The 14690-nt window shown below is 36.8% G+C and overlaps 1 protein-coding gene across 1 annotated transcript in view; it reads left to right on the plus strand.

Moving 5' to 3' along the window:
• ROBO2 (roundabout guidance receptor 2) overlaps nucleotides 1-14690 on the plus strand; it is a gene marked incomplete at its 3' end in the record, with an annotated part of 450916 nt that overhangs the window by 68574 nt on the left and 367652 nt on the right. The gene's annotated exons all lie outside the window — the stretch shown is intronic.

The raw sequence follows: 14690 nt of genomic DNA on the forward strand, positions 1-14690 counted from the left end.
CAGGTTCTGAGATCCTAAGCAGTTAGGTAACTGAAGATTTCATCAGTGTGATGTGTGCTAAAGCCCAGGTGAACAAGACATTCCCAGCAATTTTAACTTATGTAACTTCTTTCTAATGGTGTTCTTTCGAAGCTCAGGGGCCTGGAATGGTTAAATAATTCCCAAAGGCATGGATTAGCATGCACAAAGCAGTTGAGGTGATCAAAGGTGCATGATAAATATAATTCATCACATGGATATTACTGGCTCTGTCTCTGGGGTTTCTAGTGGACTGACATAAGCACGTTTTGGAAACTGACAGAGCTTCTATTTTTAATTTGCAAGTTCTTATTTGTAATTATTTGAGTGAGTAGCACAATTATTGTGATTAAAGCTATCAGTACAGCTTTGTGTAAAATATTAGAGCTGATTTTCTGCTATCTAGGTATAACTGATGTTTGCTACAAAAGCAAAGAAGACCCAGAGCTTGTCATCTTTTTTCAGCTATTTTTTATTTGTATTGGATATGACTCCTGCTCAAAACTTGGAACCTCAAATAGACTGTATTAAGAACCGTAATAATGAAATCTGACATTTTCCAAAGCTTCTCCACTTCGCAATTTGTAGTGAAGCACAGAATTATGATAATATGGAATAAATACCAAGACTTTAAAATTCTGTGGTCTTCATATTTTAAGAAGGCTGCTGAAATACTTTTAAGATAAGTGACTGAAGTCATTAACAGATGTACATGGACTCTATATCGTTTACTTAAATTTTGTCTGTATGCATGCATCTCTGATGGTCTGGCCTGCTGTTGCTAATAAAAGATGTGGTACAACTTCACTGCATTTGCAGCAGTCAAGGTGAACCTGGAAGATGCTAGTACACAACTTCCATTAATACCAGTGACTCTCACTTTGATAAATCAAACCAAGCATCTTTTCTGTACACATTTTTCCCCATTTTAAACACAAAAACCCCTCAGTCCCAGGTTCCCTATTACGACTGGTTAAATCTAATAAAGATCTAGTACTTATAAGCCAGCAGTATACTCTTAATGCAGGATAAGTATGTGCTAACTGGAAAGAGAAACTCTGTTTTGCCAGTTCTCAAATGTATATTTTCCATCTCTGTCTTTACACTGCTTCTTTGCTTCCTAATTTCTTTAGTGTTTGTAAAGGCTTTCATTTGATTCACTGATATTGATGGTTCTAAAATCTGGAAACTTCTTTCATAAATAAGATTTCTTACATGGGGGGAAGATTTCTTGCAAATTGGATTTTGGGTTGGTTCTAATTTGTGGTTGCAGCATGTCACGATCTAAGTCGTTCCTTCTCAATCCACAAAGTGGCTGAGGTGCTGCTGATGGTTGTTCTGGAAAGTCTCAAGTGTTTGTCTCAGGTACGTGCCATTGCTGTGCTGTTTCAATCAAGAAACAAATGCTGCGATGGGCATATTTTGTTTGTTCATATCCCTGTCTGTCAACACTTCAGGAACCGTTTCAGTACCCTTTTTCCTACACTCCCTGATCAAGGCATGACTTGCTTACTAAGATTCTCATAAGATAATCATTTAATAGTAACTCTGAGCCAGAAGACAAAAAGAAAGATAGTTCAAGAGCTCATTGCTAATTTCTCTCCCAGTGTAATCAAATCAGTACAGCTCTCCAGCCAGGACTTAGAACCCTTAATAAGTCACTCGATTCGATTAAGATGAATTGATTTTCTTCTACTGTAGATCATAGTGATTATGACAAATATGGTATCTGCTGCTCACTTCCCTATCTTCTTTGCTGGTGTCCATTTGTTTGCAGGGTCAGCAGGTAAACGAGCCAGGGAGATGACATGGTGTCATTAACTGCAGTTGGTGTCATCACTCTGACAGCTGTGGAATTGAGTGTTTCCATAGATCGGATCAGAAGCCAGTTGTGAGAGACTCGCACAGCAATTACATACTTTTGACAACTCTACTGACAGCCTTAAATGCAGGAAATGATGGGACAGTAATTTGTAATTGCAGCTAGGAGAGCAACTTGAAATTGGTGGTGGCGTGGTGGTCATCCTTTAGAGGCTAGCCAACATTAAAGTGGGAGAAGGGGAAAGTAGAGCTGTCAAGCTGACATGTCTTAAAAGTAAAGCAGTGTTGACTTTCTCTTCAAGAAGAAGTTCCCAGTGGAAACATTTCTTGACAGTAGAAAATGTAATTGGCTTGAATTAATTTAATTTTGGGAGAAACAGGGCTGGCCTAGAGAGGGAAATGGGGTGAATGTCAGTTCTGTTCAGGATAGTTTTGGGAATGGTCATGTAAAAGCACATAAATGTTTATACATGTTTAACTCTTTGGGCTGTCATGAGTGCAGTCAAACAGCAAACCAAGATACTATATCTGTCTAGGAATTTGTCTTTTTCTCTCATGGTAAAAGCAGTCTGTACCTGGACAGCTTTCCTTTCTAGGTGCTGTAGGCAACATATCAAGTGCAAGTGAACTTTGTGAAGAAGTAAACCAGTTACATGGTTCAGTTTTTTCCTGCTTATTTTTTAGGTTAAAAATTACTTTAAAATATGCAGACCTCTTTTTATTATTATTGTTTTCCTCAAGTTTTGCCTAACCCATATCTAGCTGTCTACTTAAGAAGCTTTATTGTAAAAGCTATTTAATTACCTTCCTTCTGAGCAAGGTCAACTAAATGACCATTTCAGTTGAATTATATAACCTGAGTAAATCAAGGCAAAGTTTTCAAATCTATATAATCATGTAGTTTGACATTGTGCATAACCCCAGCCACAACTTCTGTAGTAGGATTCATAATTTGTGGCTAGGAAGATATATATGCTCTTGGTTTAGGGCTGGAATTTGTTCCACGTTACTCTGAATATATATTGAATACCTGTACAGAGTTAAAAAGATTTCAAGTGAAGGAAATCATATCCCTTCTAAGCTGTTTTAATATTGAGATGACTCAGAGGTAAAGCTACTACTCTGTGAATTTTAGTTGTTCTGTTCTGGTTAGGCTTCAGTTCACATTTCCTTTTAAATTTATCCAAACTAAATGATCTTCAGAGGAGACAGTTTTGATGCCCACACCATGTGGTATTTCTGAGACGCTATGTATCTTTTAAGTATTGCAGCTGTTTCATGAAGTTGACATTTACTTTCCCTGCGTAGCTATGTGGAATGGTGGTAAAATGGGATTCGCATCGCCAGGTGCTATCCATAGTATATAAGTACAGCTTTCAAGCCCTGATTAGATGGCTTTCTGATGGTTTTGGAGTGTCTGAAATCTACAGCCTTTGGATTCAGAGATAGTTTTGAGTGAAGCGAGATATACAGATTAAAATTTGTCGGGTTTCAGAATACTTTGAGAAACTTACTTCAGGAAAACCAGAAAAAATCCCCCCCAAATGCCAGTTGCTTCCATTTCAGTAGATTGTTCCCTTCATTTGCTTTATTTACAGTTTGAATTGTAGACCCATCTTCCAGCCATGAAATACTGAAATCCTGTAATAAGAATGGCACCCTAAGAAAGATGCCTTGAAAAATTTCAACTTCCATAACTACTTAGTACCTATTCCTTCTCTTTTGTGTTTTCTAAGTATTACATTCTAAATCATGATTTTGAAACTCCAAATTATTCTTATGTCTGGTGCTTTACTGCACTTTAAAAGTGTGGACAGTAATATTGGGCAAAATATTACAGGAATAGTCTAATAATTGGTAGTTACACACTGAGTAAACATCTTTGTTGTTATTCTCTTACATCCAAAGATCATTATAGTAATTTTTAGCTTCATTGTTAAATCAGGAGCTTGTGTTCCCTTGGTTGTTTCCCATTTCCTCTAGGATATAATCTTCCATTCTGTCAGTGTGGGGTTTTCTTGTTTGTTTTGAAACATGATCTTGTCATGAATCTTGAACTGTGCCCAGTTTACCAAGCAATGTTTATTTGTATAGATTGCTTACCACTTCATTATCCAGTAATGTGTGTTTTCTGAAAATTGGATTAGTAGTGACCTTATATTTTCTTCTTGATTCCTGGCAGATGTTGAATTGTTTTGCGGGTGTGAACCAATGCATGAGCTAGGAACTTCCTTTTTCATTGGTGATTCCTCAGTGATATCTCTTTTTCTGGATTTATCAATTATCAGGTTCAAATCCACTTAGTGTGTGCCAGGCTTAATTTGTGTGGTGCTAATTTTCTAATGCAAATATCATGTAGTCAGTGCTTCAATGTCTATATAACCTCTTCTCTATGCAAATGTGTTGATCATAATATAATGAGACATGATATAGTCATCAGCCTCCTTCCGAACAGCAGGTTTAAAGCTTTTATTCTAGATTATTAGATTATTTTTTTTCTTTCTTTTTTATTCCTAAAGCAATCTTGGTTGTGTAGTGCAACTTTGGCTTGAAGGGTACTCAGGTACTCCCTGTTGATGTTGCCTTTGGGTGTGCAGTGATGCTTATGCTGTAAGAGAAGCAACATAGTCTGATGAAGTATAGCAGTATACGTCATAAAACTGGCTCATATGTGTGTAAAACATGGTTATAGTGGACTAGGAAGTGGAATAATTATGAGAATAAAATACTTCTCAGTTTACGCAGGAAGGAAATTCTTCAGCAGCTTCTTTTCTTATGGCTTTACCTGATTGTATTTATTTTGTTATTTTGGTAGCAATAGTTGCTGGAAATAAAGATTTGATATTTAAATTACTATTGTTACCTTAAAATTATCTGCTTAACCTTCTTATGGACAGCTCCTTTCTCTTTAACGCCTATAAAATGTTCTTGTTCAGGTCCTCTGTACATTGCTTTGGCTTGTGCAATTTGGAGACGTTGGAATGTAGTTAGGGCCCTGGGGAACCCAATGTAGAATAGAATACTTAGAATAATATAGAGGGGGCTCTTCTTCTGTCCTAGGTTGATCCATCTCACTGAACAGTACTTGGAGGATACATAGTGTCCCTGGGCCAAACTATTTTCCATCTAGGAAATCTGCCAATGACAGTGTATGACCTTAGTTGTCATCTACTTAATTATATATTACAGACTTCATACCTAGTATATTCTTCCTCTTCTCATCATCACTTTAACCTTAAAGTTTTCTTATATAAAGAGAATTAGCATATGGTTAACTTGCTAGAGTTTCTCAAACAGTAAATGGTTAAGAGCACTTGATAGTATAGAGATAATTGCATTAACAATACCTTACTTAAATATACACTCTTAGCTCAAAGGTAAGCCTCATCTCAGAGTGAAAATTCCAATGTGTTTTGGTAGAATTGATCTTCAGTTGCTCTTTTAATACTTGGTGCTGGTTTTATATTCTAGGTTCTCTAGAGTCTAATAGTTCATTGATAATTTCCTCCCTTTGCTTCTGAAATCCAGGAACCAACTAGAACGAGTATCAACAGTTTAACATTACTCCCCCTCCCCTTGGAATTTCCAGTAGGAGGACAACAGTGTCTGTAAGCATCATAGGAGACATGGCTAGGAGGCACTGATTCTGCTTTTAGAGAGAATGCCCTAATCCCCTAGAGCTCCAGGATATGCTAAAGAATAGTGAATGCCTCCGTTTTTGTACAAAATGCAAAAATTCTTTTGTCAAAAGTTGTATTTATGTCAGAAAACAGTTTCACACATATGAATGCTAAGAATTACAAACAGTATAGATTACAAAAAGCAGTAGATTTAGCTTCTCCTTGACTTTTAGCATGGGAGTGTGTTGTTCTTTTTTAATATTTTTCCTTGAGTCTCATGTGACTCAAGGTTGAGAATTTCTTTGCTAAGCAAAGCACTCTGTTTGAATTACAAGCCCTTGAACAATATGTTCAGAGTGGCAATGCACTTTTCAGTCTAATGTGAAAAATGCTGCTATTAAAATAAGTCATGTGCTTAACAGAATAGCAAAGGAGCTGAAGGAATGGTTGAAGAGCATAACTAGGTGGTGGAAATCACAAAGATGCTTCTGGACTTTGCTGTGTTTGCTGGCTGCTTGCTATGAGCTCATCAGATCCTGTAAGTGAAGCGTAGAAGTCTCAGTGGACGTTTGATGATTGTTCATGATACATCATTAGAATTTTGAATAGAAACAGTTAAGGACATAATTAATTAGTTTATGTTAGTAAAGTGCTCTGTAAATACTAGCTCTTATAAAATAAACTGACAGTATATTCTGGAAAAATGGTACAAGCATCCTCATTACTGTAAATCATTATGTTTTCTAACAGAGTTCTGCTTATTATTAAGGAGAATTTATAACTGATGAAGGGTTCAAAAGTGACCTGGAGCCTTGAGTCCTTAATTTATCACAGGAGCAGATCATTGCTGACAGAAAAAAATAAATGCTGTGGTGCTACCAGTGCACCCTAACCTTGACCTAGAGGAGACATCTCTGAGTATGATCAGGTAATTCTTGCTCCATGCCCTGTAATTCGTGACCTCTCAGTCATGATTACCAATGAGGATATCCATTACTCTTTGCTGAAAGTTGGATTATATTAGTAGAACTATAATTTATATTATACTAAAGGTCTAGAGAAATGGCTTCACAATGTTGTAAACAACGTAAAGACACAACAACAAGGCCATCTCAGCCCCAGAAAACTTACGTTTGAACTCCTGTGCTGTGGACGCTGGCACTTTGCCAGTCAGACTTTCTTGTGAGGTAGTCGGGTTATCATGGGTTGAATTGCTCATTCATACACTTGGGTGCTGTGGTCAGTGTGGGTTTTATGACTTTTTCCCTCTTTTTAAAGCAGGTTTTACCCATATTTCTATTTGAATTATTACTGCACAGCAAGCCACTAATGTAATAACAAAAATCTGTAGCTGAATAGCCTCCATGTGCAACCACAGGGCAAAGCATTATTAGGCATTCCTCTTGCTCTGGTGACTTCAAAAATCATTGCAGTTTTCTTACTTCATCATCAAGTTTGAGAGCAGCAGCAGACTTCCTGAAATCACTTTTCTCTGCCTGGCTTTCTTTATTATAATTATGAACAAAGTTAATTTTTTTTCCAGTCAAGCCAAATTTTTTGACAGACTTTAATGTGAGTGAATAAAGCTACACTTAATGTGCCTGTCAACATTAGAATATATATCTCTATATGTCTCCATCCAGAATATATCTTTACTTCCTCATGACCACATGAAAGTCCGAACCAAACAGAAGACAATTGGGAAGGGAGAAGTTGTTCAAATACATTGCCTTTGTCAGTGACATATATAGTATTTTGTGAAATATTTCTCAGTTTAAGCTCCAGGAATGAACAGTAGTATCCAGGCTATTAAACATGTACTTTCAGTTTGTTTTACTATCTAAAAGCATGCAAATGCCCCAGGTAAAGCTAGTCCTTGCAGAGGTTTTTGCTTGAATATTATTAAATAAAATGCATGCCTAATAAAGAAGCAAACATAGAAAAAAAATAAGGAAGACGTAATAAAAAATAAGAAAAACAAAAAATAGTCTACTTCTTCCTTTCCGTTGTAAATGAAGAGTAAGCGCTCTTGTGTTGTTGCTGCTTAAATATAATAACACCAGACCTCAAAACATGCAGTATTTATTATTGGAAAAGCTAAGAGGCTATGATTTTATGTACAAGTATGTTGTTTTGCTGTTAAATACCATGTCTGCTTTTCTTTATGAGCTACTGAGATCTAGCTTGAGCTAGCAATAAATCCATAGGCAAGAATATATTCCGGTCTTTGTTATGTGATGCACTGTTGTTCAAAAATGTCCATGTTGTCTACTGAGCGGGCTAGCTCAATAACTGCAGGCAATGTATGTTCCATAGTAAATAAATAGGATTATTTAGGGTAGGTGTAAAAAGTCAATTATGGCTGTTACTGATTTTGAAATACAATAGATGTTGTCATATTGGTAAAACAATTTGTTTGGACTAAGAATGTCACTGTATCTCCAACCTTGTTTTGGAGGCTTAGAACCACTAGGTTACATTAGTACTTTGTTTTCATTGATGATTTGAGCATCTGGAACTCTTGAGTAGTTGCATAATGATTTGGGGGAGGGGGGTGTGGGGTGTGGAAACAGCCCACAGTCAAGTGAAGAAGAGAAGGAATAAACTGATAGGTGAGAAAAAGAAGGCAAAAAGCTGAAGTAAATGTAATTTTTCACTTATGGTTATATGCTAAAGGTCTAGTATAAACAGTCTAGAAAGGGGTAAAACACTGAAACTTTACATTGCTTTGTGGAGACTCTGTGTTCCTCTTCCCTTACTTGGACCACTCCCAAATGTTAACTAATGAAGCTGGAAGTGTAGTGGGAGAAAGCATGAAGGGTTCTTACAGGAATTCTTAAACCTACTGAGTTCTTTCATGTATTTATCCTCTTGAGAGCATTGCATTGATCCTCTGTGTAAATCAGTATAGTCACTGTAAGCAACTGTTGAGGGACTTAAAATGGTTGGTGTTTCCAGGTGATTAATAAGTAGGGGCTTTAGTAGCAAAGATGTGCTGCTTTCTGAATCTGGAATGGCCAAAACACTCATGCACTTCGTAAAAATAGGGAACTAAATGAAAACTTGGAAGCATAAGCAATGTAAAAATGTGGTCTTTATTTAATACCTTTCAGTTCCTACGCTGAATTTACTAAGTCATTGCCCTTTCAACCAAATCATACACTACAGTATTTCTCAGGTTATCAGTGACATGTGGAAAACACTTCTTTTACAAAGGTCAGTATTGGAAATGTATGGATGTGTGTGTGCGCCTGTGTTTATGGATTGATGTACCTGAAGCAGAAGACTAAAAGCAAATTCCTCTTTCAAGTTCTGAGCTTGGCGATGTTAATTGATAAAAGACTACATATATCATTCTTAGTAAGTTTCAAAAACACTGAAATGGAAGAAAAGGCAGTAGATGTTGGTATGTTAATGATAGCAGTCCTCACAAATCATCTTGAAAATACGTGCTTGGTGACTTAAGGAAAAAGAGCAGGGAAGCCGCTATTTGTAGAAATACATACGGTATCAGGTTTTGTATAAAATACAAGGTGTTATTGGGTTTGATGGTCTTAGATTTCCATCATTCCTGTAATTATAAATAACTCTTTCAGTGATTCTCTTTCCGTAGCATACGGAGAAATACGGTCAAACTCTTGCCTGGCAATACACAGGTATTTTTGACACTTTTTTTCCATGGGAGTTATTCATTATGGTAATAGTACTTTGTGATGTGCAATTTCTGGATTTATGACCCATTCTCGATAAGCGTGAATCCAGCCTGCATGTGCATCTTTGATAAGGTTCTAATTGGATAGCAGTGACCTTTCTGAATGTAATTCTAGGAGGAAGATTAAAAAGCAGTCCAGAAAGTGACAGGTTTGGGACAATAACATATGAATTCAACTCTGCTGGCAGGCATGAGATGTAAGCCATGATAAATTAGAGGCAGGCCAAGCAGCCTTGCTGAATGATTGCTCATTTCTGCTGCATCCTTGGGTAAAATCCCATGAGTAGCGCCAATGGCACCATATTTTTCCTGTATTCCAAAATCAGTGTTTACTGGGTATGCATTCCACAAAATTATACAGCCAGTAAAGTTTTGGAAGACACTGAGGAGAGCCTGCTGAGCATTACACATCCGACATTATACATCCCCTAGCATTACAGTGGTACACATCCCCTAGCACCATCCCTTCTTGTGCTAGGGGAGTCACACATTTGTTGTCCTCATTCAATTGCTTGGTAACAGACTGCTTCTGTTTGCAGCTTCTGATGACTTTCTGCTCTGTTTAAACTGCTTTTTAAGAAGAGGTCAGCCTCATCCAGAGTCTGATTAGCAAGACAGCTCTGAATTTGAGTTATAGAACTTGTTCTGTGTACATGTGTAGAGGCCTAGGGTAATGTAGGAATGCACTAGAAATGAAAACGTAAAAGTTCCAAATTTGTACCAAAAGTTCAATAAAATTTTGATAGTTTGATTAACTTGGCAATTATCCAGAAGAGTCACTAGATGTTTCCTGTGCTGAAAGGCACCTTTTAATTCTAAGTGAAATTTGGGGTATATTTTAGATGTCTCTTTATATCTGCATTGATATTTCTATGTAATATTTGTGGAGAAATATAAGGCAGATGAAGAAAGCAACAGAAACCTTTTTATCAAGTTTTATGTTGACTTCTCAGGTTTTATACATACACAGCTTAAGGGTTGTTTTTACTGTTGTTCTTAGTACCAACTTTGGCATCGTGACCAAAGCATTAAGAGTTTGAAATCACTTTTTACCTTATGAGAAATGCCTGTTCTGTTGTGTGAAATCTATCACCAAACTGAAGGGAAAAATATTTGTCACTGCAGTAAAGCTAATTGAATAATCTGTTTGTACAGCTTTGTAAGTGATTGCTGTTCAACTTTCAAACTACACAGTGGAGAATTTAAATGGTCATGAGCTGAGTGTAGTAGTCAGGAGCATCCTTCTCTAACTAGGTAGTTCAACTCTGCATTTCTACTGTTATTTATAAACTGCTATTTTCAAATATAACTCAACTTTGTAGTGTGAAACCATGTAAACTTCGGTAACTATTTCATAGCAATCCACAGAAATGTTAAAGTGGCTATTACTTCCTGAATGTGTGGCTAAAAAAAGATTAGATGAAAACCAAGCCGGTGGAAAGAAAAGGCAGTGGTAATTGCTGTTGTAAATTGATGCTGTTGCACTTAAGCTGATGAACTTGGTGCAGTTTCTGTAGTGATGGTAATTTAGACATTTCAGCTAATTTTCCACGTTACCATATCAATTGTTTGGATGTTTTGAGGAGGAGGTTGTTTTTGTTTGTTTCTATTATCTAAATGAAATTGTCATCTTGCTACATAACACCTCTGAAAGTGGGCATATGCTTTGAGATGGAGATAATGCTGGCTTACTGACCGACAGTATCTAAACATAATCAAGATTTCTGAGACAGCAGAACCTTAAGTGTTTGTTAAAGTGTTTGAAATGTCTTAACTTCAAGTCTAGTAGGATGAGAAAAAAGCGAAAAATAAAAAAGAAAATATTAAAATGAAAAAGGAAAGTAAAAAGAAGTAACAGCGTGTAGTAATAAGGTAAGACTGTACTTGAAATCATCTTTCTGATGGAAAAGAGTCCGTTTATACATTTTATTACTGGAAGATCTTTTATACAAAGAACTCATAAAACATATACCTAGCTATTTGTTTTATTGCAGAGTTTTCTCAGTTAATCATCTCTTCCCGAGCAGATGACAAGGCTTATGGGGGAATACGTCCTGATTTGCATTAGCAATTTTCCTGATAAGAAATAGAATCCATGCTCCAGATGCGTGTTGGTTTTCTAGCCCCAGTGCTTTAATGTTCTGTGTGGAAAGGCAACGTTTGTCCCCCATAGGCAAACTCCCATACTGCTGTTCTGTAGAGAGCCAGGGAAATCAAAGAGCCACCTACTGACCCTACCTATTGTCTGGCCTTGTCGCCTTCTATCAGTAGCATGCCACAATCAGCAAGCTACACGTGTACCTCGTGCTTGCTTGGGGTTTGGCAGACCCTGTCCCTTGCACCTGTTTGCTTATGCATGAGCTGTGCATGTTTGAATCCAAATAGCTGACGGAGAAGGAAGGCGAAGGGGGAGGGAAGTCACCGTCAGGCGCTTTGCATTAGGCTGCTTGGAGGACTGAAGGCACAGTGATGCTGCGGAGGCAAAAGGAAGCACTGGCAGAGCCTACCAGTGTACTATAAGATTGGAGGTTGTAATAGATGCGGACAGCAGATCATGGATGAATAAAGCAGATCAGTAAATAAACTGAGAAAAGGCATCTGATTTATCTACTTATTTCAATTCTCAGCTTTGATCTCTGATGATAAAAAATGGTGTACTTTGTGGATTATGGGAGAATCTGTGCTTTCCTTGAACAGAACCTTACTTAGAATAAGAACTGATAAAAGTGCTATTCAGCATGAGTAAGGATGACAATCTAGTGTGTTATCTGCTAACAAATCTGATCTGTATAGTATGATGGGTCTTGCTGCCATATGCTTGCAAGTGTTAGAGGAAGGTCCTCTTGATTTTTTTCACTACTATGAGTAGGATTCACATTTACTTTGTTCACCAAATGCTTTTTATTTTTTTTTTTTTCTTTGTGGTGTTTCTTTCATGCATTTATTTCTGTTTTGCTTTAAAAATCATGCTCTTCCTGCAAGCAGTGTATATAGATAATGTCTAATTTGGCTACTGTTACTCATGATATAGCTTTATTGAAGTGGGGGCAGTTGTCTACAAGTGATAAGAACATAATCTGTGTTCTACAGTTAATTAACTAAGTGCTGTGGAATAAGGCTCTCTAATAACTAGATATTAGCTATATTAGCTAATGTATAGCCTTGTACAGTGAATATGTCAAGTAATCTTTTCCATTCAGAAAATACCTGAATAATTTTGGTTCCCAGATGATGCATTTCCTATGCATATATAGGCTTTGTTAATGCCAACTAGACCTAAATTGCTAAAGTGTGTGTCTTTTATGTGTAGTCCCTGAGAAGGAGTTGGACATCTAAATAGGTTTGAGAACGTAGGCCCTGTGTGATTGCTGCCTTTGAAAGTGGGTTTTAGGTTCCGAGGATACTTTTGCAATGTTACTTTTGCTCAAAGGACCCTTGAATAAATAAAATTACAGGAGAATAGGTGAAATTGAAAGTTGACGAATTCCTTGAACTTAGAGATACTATAAATCTTATGTGCCTTGTCAGTGGAATTTTCTACCAAATGCAATCAGCTTTATACTGATCACCTCTTCTCCTCCATCCCGTTATTTTTTTAGTGCTCCCTTTGTCACTCGATGAGAACCAACAAAAATTTAAGATGACTGAAAGTTTTACGTTCCTATGAGATGGCGATGTTTGCTTCTTTTGTATGGAGAAGGGTCTTAAATGTGATTTCCAGAATGACCTGCTGTTAATAAATGCGTATTGTTATTTCAAGTATTCCTGTAAAATCTTTTCCTAAAGTAAAATTTTCATGCTATAAAATGTAATTTCAGTAATTACTTTAGCACATTAAAGTGAATTTATTTGATATAATTCATTATTGCATCAGAGAAGCTCCTGTGCTTTTTCCTAGTGAGAATCAGCTAGTGCTTCTAATATGCTTCTTCCAGTTTGTTTCACCTCTAGTCCTTTGTCTCATCCAGCTGTTATCTGACAAAAGGGAACACAAAAAGAAAGCACGGGACGCATTCTTGTGGTCTATTTTGCACATTCAGCTATGGTAGAAAAAAATGTGGTCAGTCCTTTAGTGAGTGGAGTAGCATTTGCAATTGAATATGTATAATGAATTCTGGGAAAGCTCTACCTCTTATTCGTGTTGCCCAACAAAGTCTTAGAGCTGTTGTCTTTCCGTACCCCAAGCAGTCTGAACAAATGAACACTTTCAAACTTTGCAGACAGGGTTTCAGTGCTTGGGCAGAAGGTAGTACATCTGCAGGCCCTTGCATGACTAATTTCATGTCAGCACTGATTTTCCTGCCATTTAAATAAAAATTTATAATAATGGCTGTAAAGTTGCCAGGTGGTTACACGGCTGAATTTTAAGACCTCTAAGCTTAAAAATATTTAGATTTTGGTGGTTTTTTTATTTGCCTGTCTCCTTGAGCACAAGCACACTTAGATTTTGTTTTCAATCCATCTTTACCACAATTAGTTTTGGTTCCTCATACTGATTTACTCTAATATAGTTGTCTTTCAGTAGATTTTTCTTTTCTTTAACACCTATTTTGATCAGATTGTATTGCTACTCCTTAGGTATAGAGTCAATAACTCAACTCAAAGACATAGGTATGGAACTCTTGAATTCAATTGGAATATAATGAGAGTTTATCCACATTGTGACCCCTTCCCAGTGAAACCACTATATACAAAATCAGTTACTTCCCATTGGGAGTTCATGCAGCATTTAAATCTCATCTGGTTTAATATTTCCAGAGCTAACTTTTGCCACCTTTGCAACTTCTGTAAACTTACACTCTATGCCCCAGAGGCCCATGTGTTTGTCCTCTGTGGTGCCCTTACCAGTGCTGCACAAGCTGTGGGAGCTGGTGCAGATAGTTTATCTATGAAGATACCCATCAGTCTCCATTAGTCCGAACAGAGTTTAAGCTTCAGTAAACTTCAGAGTGGGAGAACCGTCACTCTAACCCTGTCCTCTCTGTTCTTCTGCACACAATTCCAGCAGATATTGCAGTTACAGATTCAAATGCAGTTCTTACAGCAGTTAAGCAATGAACACTCCCTTTGCACTCTTCTATAGGACTTGAATAATTCTTTAATTTTCTTTATGTTTTGAGGTTTTTCTCCAAGCTTTGTAAATTACATTCACCTCATTTTCTCTCTTTGACGCTGAAACTTTATAAATTTGATTTTGAAAACATTTTTAATTCTTTTTCTTTTCTTTTTTTTTTTTATATGGATTTTGCTTGTTCACATACACTGTATCTGTGGGCATGTTATCTCAAGAATATAAGATCATAATGTAATCAAGCATGCAAATGAAGCATTTGGAAGCCCTGTGAATTTTACATATCTTACGAACATTTTTGTGCAGATTGTAGTATTTATTATAGATTAGCTGTAATATCTCTGTGGATTATTTTTTGTGTGAGCTTTTGTAGTATTTATTAACATGCTCAGAGTATACAGAGATGCATTCATGATCTCCAGTGTAAGATAATGTATTTATCAAGAAT

The sequence above is a fragment of the Psittacula echo genome, assembly GCF_963264785.1.
Source record: "Psittacula echo genome assembly, chromosome: 3".
NCBI classification, from domain to species: Eukaryota; Metazoa; Chordata; class Aves; order Psittaciformes; family Psittacidae; genus Psittacula; species Psittacula echo.